Source organism: Populus trichocarpa, chromosome 13 (genome assembly GCF_000002775.5).
Source record: "Populus trichocarpa isolate Nisqually-1 chromosome 13, P.trichocarpa_v4.1, whole genome shotgun sequence".
Lineage (NCBI taxonomy): Eukaryota > Viridiplantae > Streptophyta > Magnoliopsida > Malpighiales > Salicaceae > Populus > Populus trichocarpa.
Window position 1 is genome coordinate 11,029,786 of NC_037297.2, and position 15,273 is coordinate 11,045,058.

General features: G+C 31.5%; 1 long non-coding RNA gene and 1 pseudogene across 1 annotated transcript; both read right to left on the minus strand.

Moving 5' to 3' along the window:
• Positions 1-1,306: 1,306 nt before the first annotated feature.
• LOC127904176 (uncharacterized) lies at positions 1,307-2,531 on the minus strand. Its single transcript, XR_008057067.1, has 2 exons — positions 2,280-2,531; positions 1,307-1,725 (listed from the first exon to the last, which is right to left on the minus strand). It is a non-coding gene; the product is annotated as an uncharacterized LOC127904176 (long non-coding RNA).
• Positions 2,532-5,534: 3,003 nt separating this feature from the next.
• LOC18104328 (putative methyltransferase At1g22800, mitochondrial) lies at positions 5,535-11,879 on the minus strand (annotated as a pseudogene).
• Positions 11,880-15,273: the final 3,394 nt, after the last annotated feature.

Here is a 15,273-nt window from a genome sequence, read left to right on the forward strand (position 1 = left end):
TCCATATCTTTTCAACGATATTAAATATGGGTGGCACACCTTCTAATTCTTTAAGATGAGAGGGAACCATCCATTTGAAGTTGGGTTTTGCTGCTGCCTGACAGAATACAAAAATAACCAAACGTGTCTTATTAAATTAGATGGTCTATTAAATTTTCTTTATTTTGTGAGGAAACACTTGTTTGGGTTTCAAACTTGTTTATTTTATTTATTTTAATTAGTTTAGGCTAGTTTTAACATGAGTTGATTATTATTTAAATTGGGTTTATATGTGACCCATTAGGAAAACTAAGGTTTTTGGCTTGGGGTATAAATATTCTTGAGAATAATTTTCAGATTAGTTTTTGGCTAATAATATTATGATTTTGCCGACTTTTGGTTGTCAATCTTGGTTCTTGATTGAACTTTAAACTCTACAAAGAATTGACCAATCTTTGTTGTGAATTTATACTCCTTTTGCTCGTCTCCAGGTGTAGGCGTTGTGGTTGAGTTGGTATATAGTCTTGTAGCCTTGGAGCATGTCTTCCATTGTGATAAGTTCATCTTATTTTCAGCAAACTTGGATTAGATAGATCTTGGGTTCGTGAATTCCATTTAATTTTGCTAGGATTCACATCACTGTCACCTTTATAAAATATTTAGCAATTTAACATTGTTTATCTGAAATATCTTATGCTCATTTTGTGTAACTAAAACAAGGAAAAATACAAGCGTTACTGTTAAATTTCATCTGTTATTGTTGGTCTTTTGAACAATTTTTGTTTTATTGTTTAAGGGTTTCTACTTCATGTATTTTACTTTTTCAACTAAAATAAGAAAAATGGCAAGTTATGAGGTTCTTTATCACTCTTATAAATTATTTAGCAATCTAACATTGTTTATCTGAAATATATTATGCTCATTTTATGTAAATAAAACAAGGAAAAATACAAGTGTTATTGTCAAATTTCATTTATTACTCTATGTCTTTTGAATTGATATTGTTTTATTGTTTAAGAGTTTCTACTTAATGTATTTCATGTTTTTCACGTAAAGCAAGGAAAATGGCAGGTTATGGGGTTTCCTGTCACCCTTATAAAATATTTAGCAATGTAGCATTGTTTATTTAAAATATCTTATGCTCATTTTGTGTAACTAAAACAAGGAAAAATACAAGTGTTCCTGTCAAATTTCATTCATTATGGTCGGTCCTTTGATTTGTTTCTGTTTTATTGTTTAAAGGTTTCAACTTCATGTATTTCATTTTTTTCAACTAAAACAATGAAAATGCTAGGTTATTGGGATTCCCTATCACCCTTATAAAATATTTAGCAATCTAGCATTGTTTATCTCAAAATATCTTATAATCATTTTGTGTAACTAAAACAAGATAAAATACAAGTATTACTGTCAAATCTAGCATTGTTTAAAGGTTTCTACTTCATGTCATTGAGTGATAGGAGTTGTTTAACTTACGATGAAATTAATAAGACTAATTTGATGGTCGCTTACTTAATAACAGGACTGAAAGTCTTAGAGTAATCAATGTTTTCTTGCAGAGTAAAACCTTTAGCAACTAATCCTGCCTTATATTGCTCAATGTTGCCATCCACATAGCGTTTTATCCTATACACCCACCAACTGCCAATAACATTCATTGAAGGATGTAAAGAATCCAAGGACCAGGTGTTGTTAGAGCGTAAGACTTGAATTTCATCTCGCATAGCACCATACCAAGCCTCATACCTGTCAGCATCAGAGAATGCAATGGGTTCATAGTTAGGGGAAGACATTACTTGACATATAGGAGCAGCAGAGGTGGCTTCAGACGCTGTTAGAAGGGCGATCTTTGGCTATGAAACTCCAGAAATTTATAATTTAAATATTTAAATATACGGATGACTCGGTGGTAACTTTGTGAAACCCCAACAAAAGACTTCACCGTGACGAATTGAATAGCGATAAATAAAATAAAAATGGTGGTAAATTGTAAAGCCCCGATCAAATTTTATAATGTTAATAAAATTATTGAAAATTTAGAACCAGAAATGAGATGGGTTAGTTAAAATAAAATAAAATGAAATAGTATTGAATTATTAGAAAAGAAATTTTAGAGAGAGATTTTTCGCATGGTATTTTAAAAGCGGACTGAGAAAAGACATTTGGTTGAACGAAAAAGATACCCAAACTTGATATAAGGGTGTTGTAGTAAATATGGATAGATTTGCTATATAAATAGCAAAATTATGATGAAAATACCTAGGACGGTCGAATGAAAGGAAGAGAGAGAGAGAGAGTACCTTGAGAGCAGAATCACAAACGGCTATATCTATGTATTTCACCGTTGAATTGAGTTAGGGTTTCAATATATTATGCTCCTCACCACCCTCTAACATCGAACTGTTGGGATTTGAAGGCTCTAGTTTAGTGAGGGATATAACCCTCGCAACATTTCAAGGAAAACCTGTCTACGGGTCAGTCATGATCGCTGGCGGTTTCCTTCTTCGTCCACCGTTAGATCCTGCTCAATTTTGGATATTTGATCATATTGATGAGCTCTACATTCTACACGGTGGAGATCGGGATTAAAAAATCCTACGAGAAGTTATTCATTGGTAAACAATATATTGTCAATTTTCAATTTTGTTCTGTTTTGTTTCGATCTATGAAGATCTATCCCTTAACATACTCTTATTTGTTGGTATGTGTCTCATGATATAATGATGGTTAACTTCATCGTTTGGATTGTATTAGTTCTAATTGAGTTAGGAGAAACTTTAACCTTACTGAAACGTATGTTTAAATTGGGTTAGCAAGAATGAAATGAAAATATGGTGATGAATTCATGTGAATGATATTGCAATAGTATGAGAACGCACATTCTGATAAAATTATAAAAGGATACTGATTGTATCTCTTGATTCTCAAATAGAAAAGATGTCTAAAGCAGGGTTGTTAGTAGTTGAAGGGACTCAGTCAGTTGGGGAAACAGGTAGGTGCATCACACCTTGTCTTTTTAATTTTTGTAAACTTATTGATAAATTTCAAAATTTATTGTTTTATTGTTTCGATAAATATTAGAAAGAATATGAGTACCTTATGTACATTGATGTGTATCAACTAGTTATGATATAATTAGAATGGATACAAGTACCTTACGTACAATGATATGTATCAAACTTGTGATGATATTATTGGAATGAATAAGAGTAATGTACACCAATATAGATCAATTAATTAGGATAATGTTTGAATGAACATGTGTATCTTGGGTACAATGATATGGATCAAGTTAGTTAGGTTAATATTTGAACGAATATGAGTACCTTGTGTGCATTGTTATATATCAAATTAATTATGTTATTTTAGAATAGGTACGATTACCTTGCATACATTGATAGGTATCGAATTAGCCATGATAACTTTGAAATAGACATGATTATCTTACATACCTCGATATGGATTGGTTATACACAATGACTCAAATATTAAAGTAGAAATGATAGATAACTAGTCACTATAGTGTCAGTTGCTAAGAATACATTACGATGATACTTAGCATCATGATGAGGGTAGCTAAGGGCATAAATTGGTGCTTGGCACTGTGATGAGGGTGACCAAGGTTATGTGAATGATGCTTAGTGACCGTAGTATCGGTAACTAAGGTTGTGTATGAATGATACCTGGCAACCGTGGTTACAATGTATATGATGTTAATAAGAAAAATGAAAAGGGATCAGTATGAATGGAAGGTTGAGAAGACATTGATTAGCTATCCAGATTTGAATAGCTAATGGTATCGTTTGGGTTCCATTGGTGCCAACATTCCTTAAATTGATTAGTCGATCCCGAGTAATTAAGTGACTAATGATGTTTGTAAAGATTTCTAACATTGGCATAGTTTCTCTTGGTTAAATGAAAAAGATAAGTTGATCAACTATTCTAGATCAGGAGTAATTAATGATATCAACAACCATTTCTGGTGTGATTAGCTACTCTAGGTAAGGAAGCTAATGATGTCAATGGTTCTTGACATTGACAACTTTGATGGTAAACCAAATATGAATAAGAATTAATTAATTATTTCGATGTAAGAATGGTTAATGATATCAATCGGTTCTATTGATATCGGCACTTGAATGAAATTGATTAGTCTACCCCGATATTGGGAGACTAATGATACTAATGAGATTCATTAGTATCGGCAATTACCTTCTGAAAAATAAGAAAGAAAGTATTGATTAGTTATCTCGAAGGAATGAGATAAACTAATAATACCAAGAGAGAAAAATCTTGGTATCAAGTGAGAATTGATTCATAAGTAGATGGTATTTGAAACCATTGAGTTGTGATGAGATTTTCAAGATGAAATTATTCTCAACAAATAGAATAGAATATTATATGGATATTGGTAATAGATTGAAAATATATGTAATAAAAGAGGTCTATGCCTAATTTTATATATCAAAAGAAATTCAATGAAAATTATTATCTATCATTATTTGTTACTACCGTTTTATATTTTATATGGCCATGTTAATTTCTATATTTCTAATCCATCAAGGTCACATTAGAAGTAAACTTAGTTTAGTTAGTTTTTGCTTTCAACCATGTAATTATTTTTAAATTAAGAAACTTATCTTCTAAAACTTGAAATGTAATATTAACATGTAAATTTGGATATATGACTTTAATCTAATGCTTGTAATTCTATGTACCTCTTTAGCCATGTATGTTTATAGTTGAAATCAAATCCTTCACTTGAATTACGTTATATGATGTTATTATGCAAGATATAGTTTATATAATGATATTATAACAATTGAATTATGCATTGTTTATTTTGTGAATTTAAATTGTATAATGTTATTGAATGAAACGTGTTATGTTGATAATGATGAGTTGGGTTAAGATACAGGATGATTGGATCGAGTTGTGAAATAAAATTGAAAATGTAATATAATTTTGTCGATAACTTGGGACCTCCTAGTATAGAAAACATTTTGCTGAAATTTTGGTAGAAATTTCAGTGGAACTTGTATAAAAAAAATTTACTGAAAATTTCCAATATATCACGAAAAATACGATGTAGAAAATCAGGGTTGTTACATTATTGCAGGTGTAGGTCTACTTCACTCCTCGTGTCTTCATGAATTATTCGTGTCTGAAAGAATAATAATTTATGTTAGCTTGAGTAATACTTTGTTAATTTTATCTTTTCATATAATTTAATAACTTACCCAAATCATGTTGTCATGTATGATTACTTTCCTTGGAGCTGATACCCCTTTTCTTTCTTTATCTCCTAACAAGAGATAACAAAATACATCGATGATCTGCACAGATGTACGTAAATTATCCATACATATTCCATTTAAGTAACAAACAGGTTTTAAGTAGTGATACACTATTTGCGATGGATTTTTCATTTAAGACGTCGAAATGGTCTTCCAATGATAAAAATTTCTTCTACATTTCTTCTCTCATCCATATACAATTGTTGTAACGCAACAGTTTTAATGAGACAATAAGATAGTTCAAAATTAAGACTGTAATAGTTCAAAAGTTAGATTTTATTGGCAGTAACAGTTCAAAATTAAGACATTAACAGTCAGATATTATAGACAGTAACATATCAAAATTAAAAGAGTATAGATTCAAAATTAAGATAATAACATTTCAAAAGTCGGACATTATTGATAGTAACAATTCAGATTTTGCTACCATGTTTTGTACTTGTCCTGTTGAATTTTGCTAATCAAATTCAATGCATTTTTCTTCAACAGTTTCACTAGTTAAAGATCATTATTCAGTTATGGTAGCTTAGATTTTATGACGTTTTCATCCTTTTTAGCTTCTCTTTTTTCTTTCCTTCCTTTTCATTTCTCTAACAATGTTTACCATTGATCTAGTTTTAGGAACTTCTAGGGATAACTCTTTTTCAGCTTGCTTTTCTTTTTTTGCCATTTCAAAAGTTATTTTTGTTAACTGGCCTTCAAAGTCCTTCCTCTTTGCTTTTATTTGAGCATTCTCCTTGATGCATTTATGATTCTCCTATATTCTATTCATAGCTTTTCAATTTCTGCATTTTAAAAATCCTTTTTCTTTTCAAGTCTCTTGACCTCTTATTCGGCCTTTTTGAGTTGATCTTTTAATTTCTAATTTTCACATTTCAACTCATTCTTCTTGTTTAATGCTTTTATGATTTCCATATATTCTCATCGTAGCTTTTTAATTTTTGCATTTTGGAAATCCTTTTTCTTTTCAAATATCTTGACCTTTTCTTCAGTCTTTTTGAGTTGATCTTTTAATTTCTGATTTTCACATTTCAACTCTCTTATCTCTTTTTTCTTCTTATCCTCATGTTCAGCAGAAAAAAAGCTTGCGCCACATTTCTTCTTCCAACAGCTCCACAACTTTTTGAACACCTAACAACAAATCAAATTCAAATCAAATCAAATTTTTTTGCGATAGTCAGGGAGTTTGAGAGTGCAAACATCACAGAAAGACTAAAAAATGAACTCATTAAAACACCATTCTGAACACTGATAGAAAATATCTTGGAAGGGAGTATAGACAAGCATCTATGCAGAAAAAATGACCTGACTACATATCAGATTTTGCAAACATTCGTCAAAGATGAAGAGGTTTTCAGGATTAAGAATAAAGACGTGAAAATATATGCACATGACATCAAATTGATACTTGGAATCAGAGATGAAAACAGGCAAATAGATCTCAATAAGCATAAGGCTGCAAGGATGAGAAACAAGACAGTTTTTGAAATAAGGAGTTTTCTAAAAGTAGAAAGGTTGACAAAGGAAGAAATAAATAATGTGTTTAAAAGACTAAAAAACATAGAAAGTAAAAAAACTCACCAATGAAAATGTTCGAGACATGTGCAGAGTTTTGGTCCTGAAAATTCTTGTGTCCCTTTTCCTGTCAAACAATGGAAGCAATCTCCCATTTGCATACTTGGAATATGTTGAAGACATGAATAGCATTGCGGAATACAACTGGACAGAGCATATGTTTGATTTTTTCAAAAAATCATTGGATGAAAAAGAGGCATCCGAAGTAATTAGTTGCATGATGATGATTCCGGTAAGAAAAACAAAAATTCAAATATTAATTGCTTTTGTTCAAATATAATTCAATAACATTGAAAATTCAAATGAGCAGTATTGGTTTTGCGAGCACACAAAAATCATTGAACCAATTGAAGAAGGAAGAATATCAAGGTGTGCAAAATGGAATTTACTGCATTTGGAAGTAGAATTAAGGAAAAAACCATTCATAAACACAAGTGTAAGCAAGAATTTCAGAGTTTTGAACTTTTACTGTCTGATTGTAAATGTCAATCTGATCTAATTTTTAAATGTCAATCTGTATTAATATATTAATACCTCAACCTCATGCATTACAATCTCAACCTGATCAGTTACCTTTTCAATTTCATCTGTTACTGTATCATTAATAATGTTACAGTCTACACATTCATGCAGTTTTCAGTTATACTTAGAGCCCACAGAAGAAAAAGTTTTGTTGTTGGGTGTTCAAAAAGTTGTGGAGCTGTTGGAAGAAGAAATGTGGCGCAAGCTTTTTTTCTGCTGAACATGAGGATAAGAAGAAAAAAGAGATAAGAGAGTTGAAATGTGAAAATCAGAAATTAAAAGATCAACTCAAAAAGACTGAAGAAAAGGTCAAGATATTTGAAAAGAAAAAGGATTTCCAAAATGCAAAAATTAAAAAGCTACGATGAGAATATATGAAAATCATAAAAGCATTAAACAAGAAGAATGAGTTGAAATGTGAAAATCAGAAATTAAAAGATCAACTCAAAAAGACTGAAGAAAAGGTCAAGATATTTGAAAAGAAAAAGGATTTTCAAAATGCAAAAATTGAAAAGTTACGAAAAGAATATATGAAAATCATAAAAGCATTAAACAAGAAGAATGAGTTAAAATGTGAAAATCAGAAATTGAAAGATCAACTCAAAAGAGCCGAATAAGTGGTCAAGAGACTTGAAAAGAAAAAGAATTTCCAAAATGCAGAAATTGAAAAGTTGTGAAAAGAATATATGGGAATCATAAATGCATTAAGCAAGGAGAATGCTCAAATAAAAGCAAAGAGGAAGGACTTCGAAGGCCAGGTAACAAAAATAACTTTTGAAATGGCAAAAAAAGAAAAATAAGCTCAAAAAAAATTATCCTTAGAAGTCCCTAAAACCAGATCAATGGTAAACATTGTTAGAGAAATGACGATGAAGGAAATAGATAAGGAAAAGGAGGAAGGAAAAAACAGAAACTAAAAAGGATGAAAACGTCATAAAAACTAAGCTACCATAACTGAATAATGATCTTTAACTAGTGAAACTTTTGAAGAAAAACACATTGAATTTGATTAACAAAATTCAACAGGACAAGTACAAAACATGATAACAAAATCTGACCTTTTACTGTGTATAATGTCTAACTTTTGAACTGTTACTGTCTTAATTTTGAACTTATACTCTCTTAATTTTGATTTGTTACTGTCTATAATATCCGACTTTTGAACTGTTAATGTCTTAATTTTAAATTGTTATTGTTTTAATTTTGAACTGTTATTGGCAATAATATCTTATTTTTGAACTATTACAATCTTAATTTTGAACTGTTACTCAATTTTAAGCTATCACTGTCTATAATATCTGACTTTTGAATTATTACTCTCTTAATTTTGAATTGTTTATTGTTTCATTAACAATGTTGCGTTACAATGATTGTATATGAATGAGAGAAGAAATGTGGAAGAAATTTTTATCATTGGAAGACCTTTTCGACGTCATAAATGAAAAATCCATCGCAAATAATATAAGTGTATCACTACTTAAACTTGTTTGTTACTTCAATAGAATATGCATGGATAATTTACGTACACCTATGCAGGTCATCGATGTATTTTGTTATCTCCTATTAGAAGATAAAGAAAGAAAAGGGGTATCACCTCCAAGAAAAGTAATCATACATTGAATCATAAATTGCTGCAATACCAAGGGTTGTTTGTCTCATTAGGACCTGGTTTCATTCACAAACAAAAAGAATTTCCAATAAGATTTGATGATTGAATCCAATTTTACGACGCAAAAGGAAAACTTCAATTGTTACACGTCTTACATTGTTCCTTTGCAGAAGAGCATTAGTTTCACCCATTGCGCAGGTGCTATATCAGCTCCAGAGCTATACCACAGTTAACAAGAATGAAAGAGCACTTTATAACAATGACTAGAGGTGGAGAATTTATTCAAATGAAAAACCATTGCGTTGAAACTAAAATTAATATTCCATGCAGTTAAAAAAGAGACATGTTAGTTCTAGCATAGATCATCAAGCATGCTTGGCTAGTAAAACTACAAGACAATATGTTGAGAGATTTTCTCACCACTGTTATACCTAACTACGTATTCATCAACATCAACTCCAGGAAGGGTGAAGCCTGCCCTGGTCAAAAGATTGCCTGCATCGCAGACCTGAATGATACAAAAAATAAGTTGGCTCAGTGATACCATTTTAGGGTAGATGTTACCCTCTCAAGATATGTATGCAACACAACCATGTGTTTAGTTTCCTAAGGATATATGTACCCCTTATCTCAAGAAGTTCACAAATGGTAATTACCAAGTGACAACATACATACTTGAGCCAGAGGTTGAGCCAGAGGTGATATGCGAGGACTAATGCCTCCTTCACGCTCCATTTGAGCCACAGTGCATGCTATTCTAAGCTCCCTACACATATGTCAGCAAGCAGAAAAATCAGTAGGCAAACTTATTGGTTAACATACTGTTTACTTTCAATCAAAATATAAAAAAGAAGAGACAACTTCAAGGTTTCTCCACCCAAAATAGCTGCTAAAAATAGGCCATCCGGCTTCAATTCTAGTTTACACTGTCATGAAAACCAATGAAATGGACAAGTGTCATAGACATGACCACATCAGGATTTCAAACAAAATGACAAGTAGAGAGATTTCATCACGATAACAACCAAACACAGCTATAAAGAGAGGAGCAATAAGGTTTACACGTCTACTGCTCTGTGTGTGTGGTTGTTGTAGACATCCATTGTACTTTCATTAAAAGTGGATGCCCTTTCAGACTACTGTTGGTGGTCTGAAATGTCAAATTATTTATGATGAAGTACAGCTTTGGTCTTATTTTACAGTCTTATAACTTGATTTATCAAGAGATTATTCTCCTATGCTTCAGAGAATAAAAAAATAGAAAAGTTTTTGGAGTTATAATTAAATTGAAGATAACTTTCAGAGTAGCGCATAGAAAGCACTTCTATATCTTACTATCTGCATGGCAAACATGTATGCTTCATTTTTTTCTCCTTGGGTTAATAATTCTAATGGTTTCCATCTCCTAATGTCACATGCATTTACAAATTCTGGAGGATATCATGGATGAAAAAGATGCTAACGCTGAAAGAAAGTCATAATAAAGAAGTGCATACCTGTATCATGGCTCCTGGAAGATCATTTGTCCAATGGAGTCCCAAGCAACTGATAACCAAATCTACCGAACTTCATAGTCAAATACAAAACATAACATTTAAAACCAGTTCTTCCTGATGACTAGTTTTCACAAGAACCAAATAGATGAAATCCACTTACAGACCTTTCTTTTATAGGTAGAAACTCCTCATCTCCCACCACAAAGGATGTTTCGATATTCTGATTTGAATCTTGTTGAGCAGCTTCAGCATCCTTCCATAATTGAACCATGTCATTTGAAGTGTCCATCATGACAAGCTTTTCAATGGAGCCTGGCATTTAAAGTGGCTACAAGATTAAAGTTTAATATTTATGATATAATTTACAAGATCATGCCTAGCGAAGGAAAATGAGTAGAGAAAGAATAGCAGCTTTTCCTATGTGTATGCTCATTTTCAAATACCACTTTGTGGCATCAAAAACGTGTTTCGAGTATTGTCTTATCAACTGCCAAAATCTCTGATTAGACTTCCATTCAACCGAATCCCTCCCCTCTTTTGAACCTCTTAATTCATGATCACTCAACCTCACAGTTAGTGCTGAACACCCATGTCTCAAAAATTTTGAAATACAACCTTAAAAATTTTCAAATTATCTTCTATAGTTATTGAAACACATAAATAGCAGGAAAAGTCTTAAAATCGATTCTCACCACGACCACGTAACAAACGTCTGACAGCTTCCGAAGAACCTCCTAAACACAGCGCGGTAGGAAATGTTTTCTTGCAATCCTGCAAAACACAAACACACAACAAACGGAATCAACAATCTGGAACTAAGCAAAACTCATCAAACTTCAAAATTTAAACTTCTCAAACTCACCACGACTAGAAAATGCAACTTCACAAAAATTAAAACCTCTCATTTCTTAATACTATAGCATTCTAAACATACTTAAAAACAACAGTAGACAAGAAGGTAACTAGTTACTACCTCCAAGCGATCCAACAAATTGTCAGCAACAGCATCCACAAAAGGATCACTTGGCCTCATCAACCACGCAGCTCGGTCACGCTGCAGCCACCCCACAATTGGACCAATACCCAGAAGCAGATATACAATATCGAATTTGAAAACAAGCAAAAAACACAAAAACAAAAATACCACAATACCACAATACCAAAATGTTCAAATCATAAATTTACAGAGAAAGACTGGATTTTTACCTGTTTTCGTTTGAATTCCCGATCGAAAATCTTGACCCTTGGACTTTGTGGCCCATCGATGGTCTTATTGTCAATGTTTGTGCAATAAGAAATTGAGGGGATGAGAGTGTCGGTCTCTTTTGTTGTTCTTCTTCTTCCTCTAAGTAGCAACTGTGAAGTCCTCTGACACAGAGACAGGGGCCTCTCATTTTCTTTAAAGTTTCAGAAGCTAATGTGGACTGAAGCTAATGTGGACTGAAGTCCTCTGACACAGAGACAGGGGGCCTCTCATTTTCTTTAAAGTTTCAGAAGCTTTTAAAGTTTCAGAAGCTAATGTGGACTGAAGCTAATGTGGACTGAAGTCCTCTGACACAGGGACGGGGTGCCTCTCATTTTCTTTAAGTTTCAGAAGCTTATGTGTGTGGACTGAAGGTTCAAAAACCTCAATAAAAATCTGATTAATTTATTTTGTATTTTTATATTGTTTAACATATTAATATTAAAATAAATTTTAAAAATAAAAAAATATATTATTTTAATATATTTATAAGTAAAAAATAATTTAAAAAATAATATTAATAAGTACACTCAACTTTCTATTAAAACTTAGTTGGAATAAACCTATTAAGAGCTCATTTTATATTTAAAAAAAATTAATTTTTTTAAATTAATTTTTTATTGTGTTTGAATTTTTTTATATGCTGATATCAAAATTAATTTTTTAAAAAAATATATTTTTATATAAAAATCACTTTAAAAAATAATTGTTACTACAATAACATACTATCTAACTCATTCTTGTTTTACTAGCTATCAACAATATATAAAACTAAGAATTTAAATGAGTTTGCTAATTTTCAAATGTTTCATTTGAATTCTCAAACTCTTTGTATATTTGTGTTGCCACGAGAGTATGCATAAGTTTTTGGTCCACTGAACCAACAAATGGACAAAATTAAAGGTAAAAAGAATAAAAAAATAAGCATGTACATTTATAAGGAACTTAGAGAACATATTCAAGACAAATATGCACAATATATGTTGGATGATCTAGGCTCATGAAATATCCGCTAGTCAAGACTGGCATAAGCTCATTGTGTAAAATATTTTTTGTAAAATTTAAGATAGAAAGAATAAAGACAAACAAAGAAAGTTGGGTGGATGTTTTCAAAAAAATCACTAAACAATAAACACTAAAGGAGGTCATGTCACGAACTTATTGTGTCGATATACTAAACACACTAACATCGGCTACGACTTGCGTGAAATAACAATCCCCTATGTTTGAATTTTTTAAAAACAAATCTTAATTTTCATATAATTAAAGATAAAAAGAATAAAAATAAGAATGAACATTCTCAAAGAACTCAGGGAACATATTCTAGAACAATTCACACAACATCTGCTAAATGATCTAGGCTCGTGAAACGCCCACATGAGCTTATTGTGTGAAATAATTTTTCTAACTTTGAGGATACAAAATAATAAAAAGTAACAAAAAAAAGTAGGGTGTATATTTCCAAAGAAATCACTAAACAATCAACACTAAAGGAGGTCATATCATGAGCTCATTGTGTAGATGCACAAAACACACTGGCATCGCTATGACTTGCATGTAATAGCAATCCCCCTGTGTTCAATTTTTTTTTAATTAAATCCTAATTTTCATATAATTGAAGATAAAAAGAATAAAAATCAGAGTGGACATTTCCAAGGAACTCAGGGAACATATTCAAGACTAGTGCGCACGACATCCGCAAGAAGATCCAGGCTCATGAAACGCCCACGTGAGCTTATTGTGTGAAATAATTTTTCTAACTTTGAGGATAGAAAAGAATTAAAAGTAACAAAGAAAGTAAGGTGTACGTTTTCAAAAAAATCACTAAACAATCAACACTAAAAGAGGTCATGTCCTGAACTTATTGTGTAGATGCACAAAACACACTAGCATCGGTTATGACTTGCATGTAATAGCAATCCCCTTGTGTTCATTTTTTTTATTAAATCCTAATTTTCATATAATTGAAGATAAAAGGAATAAAAATTAGAGTAGACATTTCCAAGGAACTCAGGAAACATATTCAAGACAATGTGCACGACATCCACTAGAAAATCTAGGCTCATGAAATGCCCACGGGTTGGACCTGACATGAGCTCATTGTGTAGAATAATTTTTGTACAATTTAGGATAGAAAAGAATAAAAACTAACACAAAAAGTAGGGTGGACATTTCCAAAGAAATCATTAAACAATCAATATTAAAGGAGGTCATGTCATGAACCCATTGTGTAGAAGCAATAAACACACTAACATCAACTACGACTTGCATGAAATAGCAATCCCCCTATGTTCAATTTTTTTTAAAATCCTAATTGTCATATAATTAAAGATAAAATGAATAAAAATAAGAGTGGACATTTCCAAGGAATTGAGGGAACATATACAATATCATTGCGCACGACATCTACCAGATGATCCAGGCTCATGAAAGGCCCTCATGAGCTCATTTTATAAAATAATTTTTCTAATATTAAGGATAGAAAAGAATAAAAACTAACAAAGAAAGTAGGGTGTATGTTTCTAAAAAATCACAAAACAATAAAACACCAAAGTAGACTCTATTATGAACTAATTGTGTACATGCACTAGACACACTAACATCAACTACGACTTGCGTGTAATAGAAATCCCTCTATTTTCGAGTTTTTTTTATTAAATCCTAATTTTCATATAATTGTAGATAAAAAGAATAAAAATAAAAGTGGACATTTTGAAGGAACTCGAGGAACATATTCAAGACTAACACGCATGACATCCACCGGATGATCCAGGCTCATGAAACGCCCGTATGAGCTTATTGTGTAAAATAAATTTTCTAACATTGAGGATAGAAAAGAATTAAAAGTAACAGAGAAAGTAGGTTGTACATTTCCAAAGAAATCACTAAATAGTCAACACTAAATGAGGCCCTGCCATGAACTCATTGTATAGAGGAACTAAACACACTAACTTCGGCTATGACTTACATCTAATAACAATTCCTTTGTGTTTGAATTTTTTTATTATACTAATTTTCATATAATTGAAGATAAAAAGAATAAAAATAAGGGTGAACATCTTCAAGGAACTCAAAGAACATATTCAAGACCAATGCGCATGACTTCTGCCGGATGATCCAGGCTTATAAAACACCTCACATGAGCTCATTATGTGAAATAATTTTTCTAACATTGAGAATAGAAAAGAATAAAAACTAACAGAGAAAGTAAGATGTATGTTTCCAAAGAAATCACTGAACAATAAACACTAGAGAATGCTAAGCCAAGAATTCATTGTATAGATGCACTAAACACAATAACAACGGCTACGACTTGCATGTAATAGCAATCCTCTTTTTTTCAATTTTTTTTTAATTAAATCCTAATTTTTATATAATTGAATTTAACAAGAATAAAAATAAATGGGACATTTTCAAGGAACTCAAGGAACATATTCAAGACTAGTGTGCACAATTTCTGCCGGATGATACAGGCTCATGAAACGCCCATATGAGCTCATTATGTGAAATAATTTTTCTAACATTAAGGATAGAAAAGAATAAAAACTAACA